The following is a 20,622-nucleotide window of genomic DNA, read 5'->3' as shown; positions in this document are numbered from 1 at the left end:
GTTTAGATTTTTAATAGGAAGATCAAAAGAGTGCATGACATGCCAGATTCAAATTCTAAGATTATCTTTGATGTGATTCTTGATTGCTACTTAAAGCTGTACAAATATGGTTTCAGTTAACTTCCAAATGGTTCCACAAATGCAATTATTGATACAATATTTATTTTTTAGAAAAGTTTAAGTCCATACCTTTTACATATTCTATAAATATTTATGTTCTCATATTTTAATGAAATGCTTGACAGCAATTAATTTATTTGTATAGGAACTGGAAGATAATATGACTGGCAAAAAGGTCCTCAAATCTCTTTGTACGTAATGCTCTTCCTACACATCTTCACAGATTCATATAACAAAGGAATTGCTTCAAAAGTACCTATTGAAAATAATTCCTAGAAATATATTCTTTGTGTTATTTATGCTATGGTTATATCTTTGCCCTCAAGATTTATATGTGCTTACTTTTGTACAATCATAAAAGCAATGAATGTCACTATCTCAATAGGTTTGTAATTGTATAATCGTACCACAAATGACAGGAGGAGAGGGATCTCAGCTAACTCTCTAGATTACCTTTAGCATAATTAGTTTCATTTTGATTGACATTACAAAGTGAAAAAATGCCATCTCATGGATCCCATCCCAAGGGTTGGATTGCAGACATCTAAATGTAGACATCTATCTACATTCATTTTATGGTTTTTAAAAGTGAATAAAAATTTTCTGCTAGTGGAATTTCAAAAACTCTCATGGATTTGAGGAGTGGATTCTAAACTCTTTGCGTGTGTATGTGTCTTTAGACCCCACTTCTGTACTCGTGACAACACATTGCATCGTTTCTTCTCCTCAGTCAGTTCTCTACTTAGCAATGAAAACTAATCCCAAAGCTGGCTAAGCATTTTAGGACATCAGTGTAACCAAAGTATCCAACATAAAGAAACCAGTAAAATTAATTCCTCAGAATCTCCTGTATATGAAGAGCCAGGATATTCTATGATAGTATACTGTAACCTCTCATAGAAGTTCTGAGATAAGATATTAGGGGAATGTCAGATTGATCAGTATATAAAAGGGTCTTGTAAGAAAGACACACCATTTTTACTGGGTCTATAGGGACACAAGGGGCAACAGTTTTAATCCATTCATAGAGGATAGACTTAGATTAGAAATAATGAAAAAATATGAGTATAGTGAGATGCAGGAACAGGTTGCCCAGAGAAGTTGTGGGTTCCCCACCACTGGAGGTATTCAAGATCGGGTTGGATGAGGCTTTGAGCAATTTGATGTAGTGGAAGGTGTCCCTGTCCATGGCAGGGGAGGAGGACTAGATCTTTAAAGGTCCCTTCAAATTCAAACCATTCCATATTTCTATGTTTTTTTCCTGCTTTTCATTTCAAAATTTGCAATTTTCATCACCTATTAAGACTAGTTTAATTTATGCTTGTAGGTTTATAGTTTGTCTTTTTAAAAGGAATCAAGTGTTTGCTGCTCTCATAATGAAGATAAATGAGTACATGACCTAATGATCTGATTTCTTAAGCTTGCCTGTATTTCTCTAAAGGAATATCATTAATATTCATGTAGTACAACACTTAAATTGAAGTAAAACAATTTTTTTTTTAATATGGAAGAATACATTTAAATTGTAAATCTTAATTCTACAAGAAGTCTTCCTAAAACTGTTCCTACTACTTTAAAGATTTTTGTGGTTGACACAGTTATTGTAATGCTAAACTTTTGCAAACTGCTAATTTACATGTCTTTGTCACACACTTTGTAACATACCTTTGCTGCTGTTAGATAAGATAAAGTAAGATTGATCTGCCTTTTCCATATAAAGAACTTCACAGTCTTTATGCAGTTTGAAAGCATATGGATTTATCCCCCATGTTCCTTTAATATTCTATTTATTTATGAATTTGTTAGACTGACAGTCTGAAATATTAATGGTATGAGCATTAATTAAAAAAAAATCAAAAACAGTTTTTTTGGAAATGCCCTAAGTTCCTTTGGAAATTATAATACTGGTAGAAAAATGGGGGGAAGGGAAAGGGAAGTACTAATTTTGAAAGGTACTTCCTTCAGAAAGGAAGATGCACTTGCTGTGGCTATCCTCCATAGACACCAGTTATTTTTGTTCTAGTCTTTAATCTCCATTATAGACAGAGGAAATTTCTAATAATAAATTTTGCTTTTATGTGACAGTGGAAAATACAGCTATGTAAAATATGTCGGATTAATCATCAGGATATCGTAGCCTTTTTACTGGTGTAAATTCAAAAGGGAATTTTCATTAAAACTTTGAGACATAATTGACAATTAAAAATATTATTAAAATGACATTTGAAGAATTTTATAGACTGTGTATTTACAAAAATTAAATTGAACTATTCTGCACTTGGATTGCTTACTCTCACTATCTCTCTCTACCTGGCTTTATTCTTGTCTTGACATATTGAAAGTCACAAGGATGACTTATTACTCAGTGAAGTGACAGAAAATCTTGAACTCTACTTTCCAGTAATAGCATACATGAAGCAGAGAAATCTAATGAAAGAAAGCAAAACACATATGCCAGTTCCCCAGAAACATAAATTTTACATGTAAAAGAAGTGGTAAGCTTCCTGAGTTTGTGAGACTTCCTTCTCACACACTGGAAATCAGTTTACCTTGAAACTGATTTTTTAGTAAACCTCATTAAAAAAATGGGAGACCAGCAGCTATTCTGTATTTAAAGACATTTAAGAAGAGATAAAAAATACTTTAGAATTTCCCAAAACCTTAAATGAAAATAACAAATAATGTTAGCTAAAGAAAAGAATATAGATTTTTGATAAAAGGGATATACAGCATCAGATATTAGAAATATGATCTTTTATATATATGGTCGATAAAAGCCTGCATAACAAACAAAAACCTCTCTAAGGAGAACTTATCTTCTTTCCTGAGAAACCAATACACAACAAGCTAGGTATGAAGATGAAGATGTATTGTTGAGCCAAATTACACTGAGGGGAAACATAAATAAACTCTGTAAGACTGTCAGATTCAGAGCCTTTCAGGCTGGAGGCGACACAAACACAATGGGAACGACATCATAGTGCCAGTTGTTATACAACAAGAAATTTAAAATAAAAGCACATCCCAAATTCCATTTGTGCTTTATTTTTTTATCTTCACTTTGTTTTCACATTTTGTGACTAGCTGAGCTCATAGAATTGGAATACTAGGGAATTATTCAGATATTATTGAAATTAAGAGTTATTCCAGTACCTTAGGTAAATAATACATTTAGTATACCGGTGAGCATGAATATTCTTTCTTTCATGTGCATTCTGCATTTACATTTACTTCAACAGGATATTTAAGAATGTCAATCTAAAATATATATTACTCTCATGCAAAGTGTCTACAATCTTCCAACACAAAATGCTTACAATGAGTTTTCATAATTAAAAGCAAGGCAAAAATAAAATTATATTTAATTTAGCCAGCTAAAATGCAAGGGAAAATGTGGTTTTTTTTCCTTTTTCCAAAATTATTGCTGGGTTTTTTCATCTCCTTAGACTGAGAGGAAGACTAATGAAATATTAGAGATTATTCACAGCCATGATTTTTTTTCAATTTTAAGTACATTAATCTCAAGTTTAGGAGTAAAATTGCTGATATTCAAAGAAACTAGGAAGGAAGCATTATCCTATATAGATTGATTAGAGCACATTTCTGTGACGTCAAATTTAAAAGCCTTCTTATAAATATGCAGTTTTCTGTTTTAGATCACAGAGTTGAAATTGGGCCCATACCATCACCAAAATACTGTGATGTTTGGTATCTAGAAGTAAAATTTGAAACTAATCAGTAGTTGATTGTAATGCAGTGTATCTCTGTACCATATCCAAAGCATTTAATCTGAACTCTTTTATTACGATCCAATTTTTAAACACTCTTACAAGATGCTATCTTCTCAGTACTATCTAATCACATGAAGAATTGCAGTATAGTAGCTTTTGGATAGTTTCTTTCAAAACTGCACTTTTAATTGATTCTATTATTTTCCAGGAAGAAAAGGAGCACATAGAGTCTTAACGATTATCTCACACAAAAAGGACATTCAATTAGTGTTTCATTATGTAGTGGTGTTTAATGTCACTAACATCAGTGAATATTACCATTTTCTTTCAGTTTGGAAGAGAGATACTCATGCAGTAGTACTCCTTTAGGCACTCTATCCATACACGTGCACATGTATACTGAGAACTATTATAGAAAGTTAAACCAGAGAAGCACTGGCACTGGATCAGAGCTTGAATGGATCCAGTCTCCTGCAATTCATTTGGAAGGAAAGGTACAAGTAGAGGAACTCTTTACTTGAAACTTAGCTACAGTTTCCTGCCCTCCAAATTTGTGGCGTCTGCAAAGTGACAGACTTCTGAGTTGTTCACCCCAGGTAATATCTGTGTCACTTCAACTTTCAGGCCATAGAAAATTGTATTCTCAATTCAGGAAGGCTGAACTTCCAGAGAAATAAAGACTTCCAGCATCAGAGCTGATATTTCACACAGTATATTTCTGAAGAAAAAAACCTAAAAACACCAAACAAACATTTTCCCCCTTAGATTTTTGATAGTGATCATGCAAAGTGTTCATACTGCACAAATTTTTTTCCAAGAGACCCCCTCTCTTCAATGTCATATTGTAAGAGAAAAGAAAAATAATGCTCTGAAGTTTCAAGGATTGTGAGGAAAAAAAAAAGGAAAAAATCCTCAAACACCTCTGCAACTGATATTACAGTTCTTCCAGCAACTGCTTTGTTTGTAGTCTAATATTCTACGTATGTGAATCTGTGGCAAATTCACACCATCCTCTAATAAAAAAGGTCAAGCCTGAAGGTCCTGTCCACCATGACCCTTAGGCAAAGAAATAAGTGAGAAGTCATATTAAAATTTCTACTCATAAAATGAACAAGTAAGAAGATCTGCTCATTATCCCCTTACTCCTGACATTCCATTGACTTTTGCCTGAATTTTCCATTCTCTACACATTTTCTACTTCAATTATAACCTTATGTATTTGACACCACCTATTTTCTTATGTTCAAGTAAAAATGAACATTAGGTAAGAAAGCATGGGGTTTTTGTTTTAAAAATATTTCCAGAATTACCTTTTTGTTAGATTAGTAAAAATGATCAGAGGGATGGAACAGCGCCCCTATAAGGAAATGCTGGGTGAGTTGGGCTTGTTGAGCCTGCAGAAGGGTCCAGGTAAAGCCTTCCAGTACTTAGAGGGAGATTACAAAAAAAGATGGGGACAGACTGTTTAGCAAGCCCCTTCTCAGTAAGAGAAGGGATAATGGTTTAAACTAAAGGAGAGTCGATTCAAAGTAGGTATAAGGAAGACATTTTTTACAATGAGAGTGGTGAAACACTGGAACAGGGCTGGCCACAGAGATGGGGGTTGCTTCATCCATGCAACATTCAAGGACAGGTTAGATGGGGCTCTGAGCAACCTGATCTAGTAAAAGATGTCCTTGCTTATTGCAGGACTAAATGACTTTTAAATGTCTCTTCCAAACCAAACTAGTCTATGATTCTAGTTTTCTATGAATTGTTGATCATCTTTAGATTTTTCAGCTAGAAAATTTATTTTATATAATTTAATAATAAATACTGCCAGCATCCCATTTACCAATCTTAATTGTTAAATCCTCTTTCACCTATGATTTTCTAAGTATTTGACATAAAACAAGCTTCAAATAGAATAAAACAGAAACACAGGAAAAACAAGTAAAATTATTTTGCAGTCAAAGGCTTTCACAAAAAAATCAAAACAGTGTTAGTTAAAAAAGAATTAGTGCTGAAGCATAGAACTGCATTAGAAAAACCTACATCTGAGAACTAAACATAAATTAGAGTATACAATTGCCAGGTAAAATTAGAAATAATCCTCTCCCACATAAACCTATTTTAAAAATTTAAATAAACTCATTAAAAGTACAGCTAATATAGTTTTAGTTATTTGCTCCCAAAGGATTAAGTATAACAAATGTTTTCAGAAAAAAATCAGTTGTATTTGGGACAGGTCAGTGAACCTAAAGAATAATTTGCTTTCCAACATTGCTTTTGCAGCTCAAAAGGTCTTTTCCTACAAACTGGAACGTGAAAGGTAATGTTGAAGGAGATGTGAAAATGAAACCCTTAACTGAATTCACATGTAGAGTGATATCTGTGTACAGTGGGAAAACATTACAAAATATATGTCAAAAAATGCACAACAACCCCTTTAAAATCCTTTCTTAGAATCATATTTCCTGTTGTTTCTTGTTATATGCTTTTGAGTACCATTATTTTAACACACTCTGCTAAAGTGTATAAGACTAGTAAACCAGCCTCATATCACTACGCAAATAGTATACTTGCCATGCCAATATCACCCTTGTAATACTCCTCATTTTTTCTCCTTACATTATTTTCATCATTCATATCCATTTTGAAGATTATTAGTTTCTTGTAATCTATGGAATAGATATTATTTAATATTTCAGTTATTTGTAAACCTGTTTGAATTGCATTTAAATGCAATGTATCTAATCATTATATCTTATAGGATACCCTATAAAGAGCTAATAAAAATAATTCCACAATGTTATATCTAGTACACAAATTTGTTCATGTGTGTGTCTGGTTCTTTTTTTCCTTTTTTCCTTTTGTGTCTTTTTTTCCTTTTTTCTTTAAATAGGACAGCTAATCTATGTATAATCCTTTCTTTAAGTTAAATTCTGGCATTTTGTGACAGGATCATTTGGAATTAATGTAAATCTGAGTAAAGACAATCCAAATAATTACTGCAGTCTTCTGATCCATCTTAATGTTCACACTTTTTAACAAAGATTTAGGCATAAAGACACCACTATCATTCATTTGATGAGGATTAATTCACCAAAGGTAACACAAAGCAGTGTCAGTGGATTGACATTGCTAAGTTTTTAATAGTTCTACTAACTATTTAAAGGCACTCTTCCCTATATACCTGCCATCTGAAGATAAATTTAATGAAGTTAGAAATTAACATATGAGTCATGAAATGTATGTACATGTTATGAGCATCTTGACTCAGTTATCTTTAATATTTAGTAATATCAAGATGTAATATCAAGAAGATATGGTCTTCAATTTTGAAGTTAATTTATGAGGAAAAATATAGTCTATGTCTATATTAAAAGCAACTTTGTCTTTACATAACAATCTTATCAGAAACATAAAAATCATGATGAGTTTGGCACCTTTTTCAGGTAGGAAAAGAAAAATTACTTTCCTGAGGACACTTTGAAATTGTAGATTATCAACAATTTTTGTAGGGAGCTGTCTAGAATAAAAAGTTCTGGTTTATTCTAATGAAGAACTATGGAAAAATAAACATAGACTTCAAAGGATGGGATGGGTCAGAAATTAGAATACTTAAATCTCAGAAACATAATTTTAAGGTGTGCTTTATTGCTGACTTCTTGAGATTACAGATTATCTGAGATTAAAAAATAAAATTATTCTGCATAGGATAAAAATAAATAAATAAGGATTTTATTTCATTCCATATATTTTTCTCCATCTGAATGAAAAATAAAATAATAACTCATTAACATGTTCTTCAATATTAGCAAAAAGGAAATGTCACAATTTCTCTCATAAAAATATGTGACTCTTTCAGGTAGGTAGTGGACTATACTTGGATGATCCTCTTTGTAAATTAACTTTTTTATTGCCTATGTCTTTTTTCCCCCCTTAAGCACTTACCCGCAATCACACAGATATATGTATTTATGATTTTCCACCATATGGATGTGGAATCATAAATCTTTAGCCTTTTCAGGCAAGAAATTGGTTAAATTTTCAAATTATTTAAACAAAATGTTTTCATTGCATCATAGTATATACAATCCAGATGCTGAATTTTGCATTTGTCCTTTCAAAATGTTCTGTTAATTCATTTTGACACCCTTTTTATAATCCTCTGGGTGGCTCTACCCTTCAATATATTGACTTACAACCTGCAGCTGTGTACCTGCAAGCTTGATGCCAGTGCACTCCATTGCCTTCTGCAGGTGTTTCATAAGAATATTAATGAGGACAGATACCAGCATAGAGCCCTTTGATGTTCCACTTGATTTGGAGATCATTATTATTGTATTTCTGTTCCTACTCTAAGCTAAACATTTCATGTAAATTACACCTGTTTTACTCTTAGCCTTTTGGCAAACTGAATTATTTGCTTGGGAAAAATTAATTGGGAAAACATGTAGATGCATAATCACAAAATAATAAACATTTTCTTTTTTTTTTTTTTCTTATTTAAATATATGAGCTTTCTTCTGTTGGGATATTTTAGCCACAGAAACCCACAGCAGAAAATGGTTATGGTGGGCAATGAGCTTCTGAAAATGCAAAACATATACATAATTATCTGAATAATTCTGTTTCCTCTTTGGATTCAAATTTGTAACTATCTTGGGGGAAAAATGGAAAATGAAACCAATGTTTTCTCCTTCCTTGCAACTTCTCCATATTTATTAAATGCAATCATCACTTCTGTGTTATTTTCTGTGGTTCAAATAGCAGAAATGTTAAGTGTGCTTATTTCTAAATTGAATTGCAAAGAAATAAATTGTTTCTATTCCTCTTTTTAATACAATGTTGGACTATTCTTGTTCAATATCATGCAGATGTTTATATGTATATATAAATACAAATATGTATAAGAATGTATGTATTCAGATTAAATACACATCACATAATTTGCTTTCGATGCCATAATGAGATGTAATCCTTATTTATATTGAATTTCCCTGTAACTGTGATGTTGTAATTGTAGGGAATAAAATAAAACCCTGTTGTGGTGCAGATGTTACCTGGTTTTATGCTTTTATTATAAGCAAATTAAATAGTACGATTCTGGATTTATCTAAACCACACTTGGACTTCCTCTGTTTTATCTATATTAATTTCACAGGGAATATTCTGCATGCTCAATTACTCATGGTTGTACAAAAATTTTGAGCAAGTACATTTATATATAGAATTTTTGAAGTTTGTGGTTCAGATGACAGGTATGATGTCACTGGGTGCTGGTAGTGCTTATCAATAAATTATGAGGTTAAGGAAAATGTTAAAGTCTTAAAATGTTTCTTTTTCTGGATCACAGATCACTTTGCATCTTGTTTAACTAGGGCTTCTTGATATAATAGGTATCATAGCAATGATAAGATTTTATCTTTCCAATTGCAACCTTTTGATCATAAAAATTTATATTACAGATATTTAAAAAATATCTTATAGGAATAGAAAACAAACTGAAAATTTTTGAAACATTAAATATTTCCAGTAAAGAAACAAACAGGTCTGTAAAAAAATTTCCTATTGGACTATTCTGGAGAAAGACCTGGGTGTCCTGGTGGACAACAAACTGTCCATAAGTAAGCATTGTCCTTGTGTTCAACAGTGTCAATGGCATCCCAGGCTGCACTGGGGAGAGCATTTCCCCAGCAGGTCAAGGGAGGAGATCCTGCTCCTCTGCTCATCCCTGGTGAGGCCATATCTGGAGTGCTGTGTCCAGTTCTGGGCTCTTCAGTACAGTAGAGACATGGAACTCCTGGAACAGGTTCAGTGGATGTCCAGGAACAAATGATTAGGGGACTGAAACACCTGGTTTACGAGGAAAAGCTGAGGGAGCTGAGCCTGTTCAGCCTTGAGAAGAGGCAACTTGAGAGGGGACCTCAGCAATGTATATCAGTATCTGAAAGGAGGGAGCCGGAATCTCTTTGGTGATGCCAAGGAACAAGGCAAGAAGCAACAGGCAGAAACTGGAACACAGGAAATTCCCCTTGAACATGAGGGAGAACTTTGTTCTGTGGGTGACCTAGCACTGGAGCAAATTGGCCAGACGCAGATCTGTGACAGGTGCTCTAGGGTGACCCTGCTTAAGCAGGCTGGTTGGACCAGATAGACCCCAGTGGTTCCTTCCAATCTTACCCATTCTGTGATTCTGTGATTAGACAGAAATTAACAATATCATGTTAGTTCTAGCAATGGTCCAGCTAGGTGAACAATGGATTGACTAGCAAAGAATCCAAGGACACAGGAAACATAGAATCGTGCCTTTCTAGTGCTTATCACTAAGACTAGAAATTGATTTGGAACAATAAGGGTGCTACAAATTTTAAACTATAACTTTTGGTTAACAGATGAGAACTCCTCTTTATTCCAAAGAGTTTAGGTAAACTATTTTACTACAAGAAATCGAAATACATTTTAATGTGATTTTATATATATACCTTTATTAAATAAATCTAAATCTAAATCTAAATCTAAATCTAAATCTAAATCTAAATCTAAATCTAAATCTAAATCTAAATCTAAATCTATAAACTCTATAATTCTGGGTTTTTTTAAATTGAAGTTATGGAGTATATAATTATATTCAATTAGATAAATATTTTGAATTTTTGAATATTTTCAAAGCCATTTTGATGAGGTAAAAACTTTGGTCAAATATTGTGTTAGGTGAATAATTGCTATGTTCAGAAAGTTCACCTTTCTGTTCTTGAGGTGTCTGAAATTGCTCTTGTGATCAGAAGAATATTTGTGGGAAAATATTTATCATTGTAGAGTTACTAAGAATAGTTATTACACTTCCAGTAGGAGGGAAGGTGGGATCCATTTTGATCCATTCTGACTGTAGAATTTAGTTGTCTGAAATAATCAGCATGAAAGTACAAGGGATGCTTTACCCTTCATGGCTGCATTACAAGCTTCAATTCTGACTCTGTAGGGTCATTTATCCTTTCTTCAATATTATTTCTGTCCTATCTGTTCTTGATATGCCAAGGAAGCCATAAGAAACTGAATTATTTAGATTAAAGCAGGCATTCAAATCCTTATTTATTACCTTAAAGTTACGATGTTTTACTGCTATTGAATTATAATATATTCTTGTTCATGATAAACTACCAGTATTAAAACATATCATGTGAAATGGAATAGTGGGTAGGAAAAAAGTAATTTTTTTTCCTCCTCTCAGATCTTGATTCTTGCTGTTTTGAAACTCCTGACTACATGAACTTAACAGGGAAGATATCTTATCTAGAAAATAATTTTGTTAGCTAAGAAATCATGAACAGACAAAAATTGCTGTCACACATTAGTTTAGGAGAAGGCATTACTAATCTAAGGACAACAACACAAAGGAAGTCCCAGGTGCTTATCAGCAAATTCAATTACACTAACAAAAAATGGCTTCTAAATGCAAAGCTAGGAAGGCATTTATATCACTCAGGTAGGGTTTTTTTTTTTTTTTCATTGTTGCCTTTTCATGGATCTTTACCAGAATTTGATGAGATAGAAGTAAAATGAAACATCAAGTATTCACAGGCAGACCACATATATTAAAAATAATGAAATTGCTCTGCATATAGTAGCTTACCCAGCAGATTGTCGCAGCATGCACCCTCATTAGGATGTCTGCTTGAAACTTAGATTCCTGGCATAAGGTAAAAATGGAATAAACAGGTGATGGAGGCTAGACACAGGTATTTATCATTTACAAAACTGTTTTTCAAGGAACTGTGAAGTCTATAGGTCTTTTGTAATATATATGTACTGGCAGTTATTTTAGGCTGTTTTCAGGCACAATTTATGAATCTTCTTTAAACTAACCATTGATTTTCACCCTGTGAAAATCAGTTTTGGGAATAGCAGAAAAAAACAGTAAAAGCTGAACATTTCAAGAATTGTTGTGATACCAATTTGTATGCATTTAATTTCTAGCTTGCTGGGGCAACGTGGCTCTTCATATGATTTCCTTTTTGTTCCTGGGAAAACCCATTTCTAAAACTATACCAGAATTACGCAGTGCGTGGAAAAGAATAAACCTGCTGTATAGGGATGAAACTGACAGCTGTGAGAGAAAGGAAGGAAAGGAGAAGGAGAAGGTAGGAAGATAGGAAGTGATGAGTGGAGGAAGAAGGAGGAAGAGAGAAAGACAGAAAGAAAAAGAGAGAGAGAAAGAGAGAAAAGATGACTAAAAGAGCCTGACTTTCTCAGGCTGAAGCCTAACACACTATGAATTTTGCCTTACGCAGAACCCATTTTATATAGCAAGATGACACTTCTGTTTTTAGATGCCTTCTACCATTACTCCCAAGAAGCCTCTCCCTGCATCCACTGAAAATGTATTACTATGTGCAGCCTGATCTTCACCATGGCAAGCAACAAACATCTTGACAGCAGCAGTAGCTTAGAGAACCCATCAAGAACATCACTGAGAAAAAAGGGATTAAAAAACAATGGCAAAAAAAGCCTGCCAAAACAAGCAAACAAAAAAACCTCCAAAACAATGACAAGAAGATGTTAAAAAGAATAAACAAACAAAGAAAGCAAAGGCACTTTTTTTTTTTCCCAGGACGATTCAATGCAAATGCAAGAAAATCTCTGGATAAGTGAGTTTAAAATGTCGCCTATCAATACATAATTGTAATGGAAGCCATCGGCGTTTTGGACAAGATAAGCAGATTTATCTCTTTCTGGGAGCTTGTGACTTATTTTTGCTTTGAATAGTAAAATGGATTCCATTCTTTTCTAATAGCTTGTTCACAATAAATGTGTGTTCTGTATGTATGTTTTTAAAGGATGTGGATGGACAAAAGAGAGGAAGGTGCCCTGTTTGTCTTCTCCTGTTATTTTCCAGGTCAGGTAGAAGTGCATGCAAATAACAGAACATCATGCCTTCACTGAAAGTGAAGAAGTATTTTGAGCTTGGTACAGAAAGACACATTAGGAATTTATAGAAGTTTTACTACTAGAGGAGATCAGAGGAAATACAGACAAATCCCCTCCTGAAGGAAATTTGATTGCACTGTGCAAAGTATATTGAAAACCACAAAGCCAGTAAAAGTTGTTTTAGATCAAGGCACAAAAAAAACATTCCACATGGAAGGACAAATTAGGCAGAGCAAAGACTTGTTAATAAACTCTTTCATCTTCATACTGTCTTATTATTTGGGTCTGAATTTTCTCATTACTATAGTTTGTGTTCAAATAAAACCTGGCATTAGGAGGTTAAAGGTCTTTTTGATCCTTTTGTAGTACATATTTATTAGCTTTTTAGTTCAAATCATAGGTTGCCTTTGAAGCAAACCTACCACTATTTCCCCTTCCTATATTTGATTAACATTATAAATCAGTCTTAGAGAACATAAGGATGATTACTTTTGGATGAAACATAAGCAAAAGAATCTCTCTTGGAGACTTCTTAATATGCTGTAATTGTAATGTTAATGGCCAGTTGCTCTGTGGTATTCACCTGGAATTACTCTATTACAAAAAAGCATGTTTAACGTGGACATAGGATCATCAAAATCAATACTTTCTCCTTATATATCTGCTCCTATTGGCACATGCTTAGTTTAAGAAAGTAATTTAGGAAGAATACTTACTTTAAGAAAGGTTGTACAAGCCAAAAGTTCTCCAAGTTAGGTTCCTATGTTTTCAAGTCCTTGTATTCAGAAAATCAGGTTGAAAAAAAAAAAAAAAGGAAGAGAAAGTGATTGCTAAAATTTAATCTGTTTCAGTTCAAAGTCCTATGTCTTGGCTGCAATCCTCCCTCAAACACATTTTTAGCTACAGTGCTATATTTGTCACTAAAGTGGTAAAACTTTAATTATGCATTTATGATTCCATATTCCCTGGGAATAGAATGGCTAAAGTAACTAACTAAGTTGTAACATACTGCAGCATGCTTAAGCAAATTATCAAAGACTTGAATTGGGTACCTGGATCATTTGTAAAATAATTACACACACTGTGATTTCATAAGCTAGTCTTTATGGTTACATTGTTAAATAGAAAAAGGCAGGGAATGATTTCTGGCCTCAGTTCCCAGTGGCTCTGGATGCTGAGAGGTAGCTCCACCCATGTTGGATTGCTCTGGAGAGATCTAGCTTGAGTGCTCTGAGTCAGAGCCATGGGATGAGCAACCATGAAGCAGCAGTTCATTGGGACTTTGTGACTACATTCATCCTCAGTTCTGGTTCCTCAGTACAAAAGAGATATGAACATACTGCAAGTACTCCAGTTAGAGACTACCAGAGATGATGAAGGGGATGGACTATCACTCCCACCCTGAGGGGAGGGTGCAAGGCCCTTTTCAGTGGTGTCCTGTGACAGGACCAGAGGGAAAACCAGAAGCTTCCACATTGTTCTAACGTTGGCTTGGATAGAGAGAAGGATGGGACAGGACGGGGTGGGGTGGGGTGAGGTGGGGTAGGGCAGGGTGTGAAGGGAAGGGAACAAAAATTATTAGAAATAGTGAAACTCCTTTACTAATTTACATTTTCACTTGCATATTAGGTATGTTGCATTTTTCATCATTCAGCAGGTATGTTTACTAGTGATAAAACAGGTTCGAACAGTTTCAGATTCTACAACATATTAATCTATTTTCCATCAGCTATACACCCTAAGCTGTGATAGAAAGACAATTGTGACTTTTTGGATTATATATAATGGGAATGATTTTCCTAATTATTTCCAGACATATCTACACATACATTTGTATGAGCAGTGCAGCACGATTGACAAGGGATCAGCTGGAATGGAAAAAAGGACAGAAACTAGTTATACCAAATTTTCTGTCATAAGATAGACTAGTTCAGAAATAATGTTGAAATTGAAGAAAATATTGAGCTATTAAAAAACCAAAGTATCTAGAAATTCTTATAAATTCACTCCTATAATGCTGTCCACACAAAAAATTTACTCTGTATTTTTTCTTGTTGGTTTTATTTTTATCTGCCAGAAAAAATAGTTTTCAGAACTTCAGTCCAATCTTTCTTCTGAAACCTCTGTTTAATATTGCACATGTAAAATCTTCAAGCTATGATTTAAATAAGAATTTATGCTTCTGTCTGGGGGGTATTTTTTGAAAAAAAAAAAAAAAAAAATGCCACATACACCTAATACACTCTATTAAACTACCATGGACATATATAGTACCAAGGTCTGATGAAGTAAATAAGGATTTTATACTAGACTGTGTAAACTAACTTACTTTTTTTGTCAATATCATTCCATACAAAAAACCTAACCATGAAGTACGAAATTTTGATTCAAGAAAATCTGTCACAAGAATTTATAGCGCTGCTATGTTTCAATCAGCTCAGGAGTTAGCAATTTACAATCTTTTGATCTACTGTAACCAGCCTGGCACAGATCAAAACAACTAAAGAAAAAATGCAGGGTACAAAAAACTTATTGTAGGAATTAATTTAATAATGAATGATACATCATAGAGCTTTATTAAATATTGTAATAAGATCTTTGGATAGGTGAAAGACAAATCCCAAGGGTAGTACAACCTGCAATAGTAGAAAACAAACCAAAACAGGTTGTGTTTTATGTTTCCAGCTCAAAACTTTTGCATTTACGTAAAGGAAAAGTATTTTATATATTTATATTATTATTATATTATAATAATATATTTTATATATTTATATTATTATATTTAAATTATAATCTCTGCTAATATAAAAAGCTATTATTTATTCTTGAACTATTTATGTACCGTAAGGTTCTATAGCTGCATTTCTGAGGGTACATCTGCATTATACCCAAAGATGTATATCTACCTTGCTCACAGCCTCTCTTGATCAGACAGACTGTGTTTTACTACTTGAGATACCCCATAAATTGTTTAATTTACTGCATAAATTAAAGTATTTCTTCTTTTTGTGGGATAAAATGGTAATTTCAAGCTTCATGGTGCTATCAGGGAAACAGGAAAACACATTGTGTCATAAAAAATATTTGAATACACCAAGAATGTTTCAACACTACTTAAGCCCTGAAAAATTGGAAGGAGATAAATTATTTGCAGTTTTTACTCATGCTGCTTAATGAGTGCTTGTATAAAGATGGGTGGGGGTAAAATTAGAGGAAAAAAATTGGATAGTTGTATTCCCATCTTAACAGAAGTTATAACAGCATGGAAATTACAGGATTAAATGCAGTTACTACTCCCTGGACAGAATGTAGTTGACATACCTGAAACTTACGCTACAATGATTCCCCACACACCCAATCTGCATTTGTAAGTATTATGCTAAGGGGAAGAAACAGAGGGTGGAGTGGAGTCCAGGCTCTGGTGGAATCATTGAAGGACGGGGAACTTGATGGTACTTTTCAGCTGAAAAATCTAGTGGCAGACTTCAGCTGAGGGAGAGTGATGTCTTGCTGCTGAACCAGCAGCTGTGGTGAAAACACTCTCCTCGCATGAACTCAAATTGAATATTGTTTTTATTGAGGGTCTTTAACTCCCCACATTCACATTTATCAAGGACTGTGAAAACCTGTCGTAACTCTATTTAACACAGTAATTAATATTTTTATTTTATGGTCCAGAATGATAAAATTTAAAAATTGTATCTTAAAAAAATATTTTGATAACAAGCTTATAAAAAGGTTTCATTGAGGAATAATTCCCTTAACTTAATGCATAACTATATTTGTACACACTATAATTTTCAACATTAATCCATTATCCCTGGAGGGAAGATGAGCCTGGGTATTTTTAAAATATTTATATTCACTGCATCAAACACTTCTGCAACAATCTGGCAATTCAAATAATATTCAATAGATTAATTTTTATTTAAAATGATAGCATAAATCTCATCTAGGATAAAAAATTATTAGAAACCAGAAAGGAATAAATTATACACAATTTTTTAAAAAATTATCATTGCAGTTTATCCTGGGTGGGAATTTAGAAAATATTTATTTTCCTGAGTAGTCTGTTTTTGATAAGGCAACTAATATTACACTGCAGCTATCAACTCAACAGAGTCTCTCAGATATATGTTAAAATATACATATATTTCTGTTTGACTACAGTTTAAATCACCGTCTATACAAGAAACAATCAGAGGCAGTGCAATACTTTTCCCGGCCCCGGTTGGCTCCCGAGCACCCAGCTTGGGCACCTTGGCTTCTTGTCGGGGTCGGTACTGGCTGCTACTTCCAGGCACTTCTGCTGCCATGCTCCGGGGGGTGGGCTGGCCTCGCATTGCCGTTGGCGTGAGGGAAGAAACGAAGAGGCAGGGAATTGTCCAAATCCATCCGTGTGGTGGCTGGATGCTTTATTGGTCACAAGAGCCACGATGGGGAAGTGGCAGCCCGCTCCCAACCTCGCTTGGATGAATCTGGCAGTGAGGCTGGGGGGGAGCGGGATGATATAGGGGTGGGACAGGGAGGACGGGAGCCCTCCGCCCTGTTGTAGTGTACAGCTATGCAAATGGAGCAAAAAGGCTTTGTGAATTTGAAATGGGAGTTTCTGTTTCCTAAACCTAAAGCTGGAGTTTCTATTCTGTATTTTTACGTGTATTCATCCTTCCCCCTGAAGCTATTCCCATTGGATTTTATCTATAATGTATTCATACTGGGCATTGTTCTATTGGTTTCACCTTATCTCTTATTTTCCCCTATAAAACCTGTGTCTCGACCCCTGATCATTGTCACTTGTACGTGCGGCATTGGAGCAAATACAACTTACTTTGGACTGCACACAAGTGTCCAGTCTCTTGAGTCTCTTTATCCCGGTCTTGATCGCGCTCTCTAAACAGCTCTGTCCGTATCAAACGAACCCACAAAGGTGTTTGTTGTTCTCTCCGGCTGCTCCTGGAAGCGCCTGGCCAGCACCCCGGGAAAGAGGAGCCGGGCGAAAACAAGGAAGTCGGAGAGAAAAAAACAAAGCAACACCGCCCGATGAATACAGACGCCGTGGCGGTGACATGTGCCACAGCGACCAACAGGAACATGGCGGGGGTAGACACGGGGCTTCGGGGTGAGTGGGACTGCAGGAATGGGATGATGAGCACGGAAGCCTCAGGAGTTGGCAGGGAGTGGTTACAAGAGTGACGGGGGAAATTCCAATGGCAGGCAGCCTGGAGCTAGCTACCGTGGGGGGGAAAAACATGGGGGATGCACGAGGATACACAGCACCGGCAAACTAACAAAGATCAGAACCCCTAATCTGAACCCAAACCCAGGATGCAACAACAATTTACCTCTGAAAGTAAACACCACTTCCAGATAAAGACATTGTGCTGGAAGGCCCAATATCATTTGGCATTTTGAAGCACAAAACCCTAGGCTTCCTGATGCTCTGGATTCTATAGAAGTTTTCATGGTATTCTGTGAAAAGGAAAGATTTAGTTATTTTAAGAGCCTGAAATGCAGTATTTTTTCTTTCATTTTAAAATAAGGTTTTCTGCCTAATCTATCAGAAGCATTATCTGATAAGCTTCACAAATTTTACTAAAGACTCTTGCTGCTCTTCTTGAAAGTATATGTCAGAGGGTGCATCCCTTCGTGACATCTTGTTGACAATAACTATGATGAAGACCAAATGAACAAATATCTGAGGACAAATTTCAAGACGAATTAAAGTCATCTGATAATGATAATGTCATGGTTTGACCCTGGTGCAATGTCAGTGTCCCCATGAAAATGCACCTTCCCCAAATAAATGCTGTGAGATGCGATCAGGAACAGAGCAGAGCAGGCCCGAAGGGAAAGACTTTATTAAGCTACTACTACTATAATAAAAGACACACAGAATTCAGAATGAAAACCCTCCAAAACACTTCTCCTCCCCCCACCCAATTTCCAACAAACCACAGTGAGACAAAACCCTGGATTCCTGATCATGTTAACACCCTTCATATAATGAATTCTTAGTTCATCAAGACAGACAGGAGTCTCTCCTGTACCATAGACGCCCAGGATACACAACAGCAACCCTTCTGTGTTTCCATGTCACACATGGCAACTGCCCGGAGAAAATCTGCCAGTGCGACACCTTCCTGTCCATGTCACAGTGCTCTCACCACCGTGCATGGACAGACTGCTCATACGGCTCCTTTAAGGAGCTTTAAGGCTTTGCCAAGGACCAAAAGAAACAACAGTTCAGCTTTTCATTTTGGGACCACAGTCCCCCCCCTACCATTTTCCTCCTCCCCTGGGGCAGAGGGTGCAACAGTTTCTCATCTTTGGGGCAACAGTCCCCCCATTTTCTCCTCCCCTGGGGCCAAGGGTCCCAAGAACAGAGATCTTCTTCCTGAAGACAGAGGGCACCACCACACCCTCCTCAACTCTTCTCTGTTCATTCCATTCCTGTGCTGGCAGTCGCTGAAGCATATCTCTTGGTTCACAATTGCATGCCCCTAAAAATGCAGTCTCTGTTGCAGAAGAAATTAGTTCAGTCTATGGCTATAAAAGAAAAGTCTGGCCAAGAGCCACTCCATCATCTCCTCCCACCTAGGATTCTTTTCCCCATCTTCTTCTGACATCTCAGGTCCCAGACTGTCTCTTTTCTCTTCCAAATCGAGGAGGAGTAGTGTTTTGCAAAGCCTTCTCATCCCAGGAGAGGGTTAAAAGCCTCAGACTCCCAGGATGGCTGAAACCTCGGCCTAGAACTCCAACTCCCACAGCTGGGCACCTTCCCCCCTCCTCTTTCTCCTCTGCCTGTGTACTGCTGGCACAGTCTCTGTCTCTTTCACTCTCTCTCCCTCTGGTGGGGGGAACAAAGACATCTCAGATTTTCTCCACCCTTCCATCACAGGGGCCGGCCTGGTTCCAGTCCCTTCACACCCTGGCCTATGTCTCCCAGGCTGCATGGTTTCCCCTCCCCCACCCAGCCTGTGGCTGGGTGGGGGAGGTCTGCACTGCACTCTGACTGGAACCAAAGAGATTGTTCCCCGAGACTCTCTGCTTTTAACCCCCTGTGTTCTCAGAGGCATGTCCAATGCCTTCAGTGGTCACTTCAAGTGCCAATATCCAAACCTGACCACTGATTGGTTTGACCCCAACTTCCTGAGAAAATTCACTTCTGTGTCAAACCACAACAGTTCATGAAGTCTAAGCAAATTACATAAAGGATAAAAGTTACTTTTAAATAGCAAATGCACAGTTTCCAGTTAACTATTCCTGTCTGTAGACAAATAATCTGGTTCATTCTATGGACTGATTTTTTAAAAAAAAAAAAATTAAAAAATCTGAAGAGGTGCATCCTTCCCAGACATTTTTTTTTTTTTTTAACAATTCCACAATCCTGGTCTTGAAGGATATAGTGCTCCATTTTTAAATAGTTAAGCGAGTCATGCTCAGTCCTGTATCCACAAAAGTGATTTTCTCTTATAAAAGTATTTTTTCCTCATGTGCATTACCAGGTCAGGTAAATTCTACAGTGTAGGGCCAATTCCTGACTTAAATATTCTAGTATGACTCCAGTTGATATAATTGGGAGTGGCACACATATCATTCAGCATGGGAGAAATTTCCTTACTTTTTAAATATGCAATTGGGAGAATCAAAATTGTAATATCTAGTGATGTGTTCAGACCAACACATTCAATAGATAATATTTGCTTTATTTAAAAGGAAGGTTTTGTCTTTTGTTGTTGTTGATGCTGCTGCTGTGGCATGATTATTTGACTTGAATCCCTGGTATATCATTCTTCCTCACTGCTTTAGAGGCTAACTTCACACATCACAATTTGTATAAATGTTACATTTTTGCAGC

Source organism: Vidua chalybeata, chromosome 2 (genome assembly GCF_026979565.1).
Source record: "Vidua chalybeata isolate OUT-0048 chromosome 2, bVidCha1 merged haplotype, whole genome shotgun sequence".
Taxonomy (NCBI): Eukaryota; Metazoa; Chordata; class Aves; order Passeriformes; family Viduidae; genus Vidua; species Vidua chalybeata.
This window is presented reverse-complemented; position numbering follows the sequence as displayed.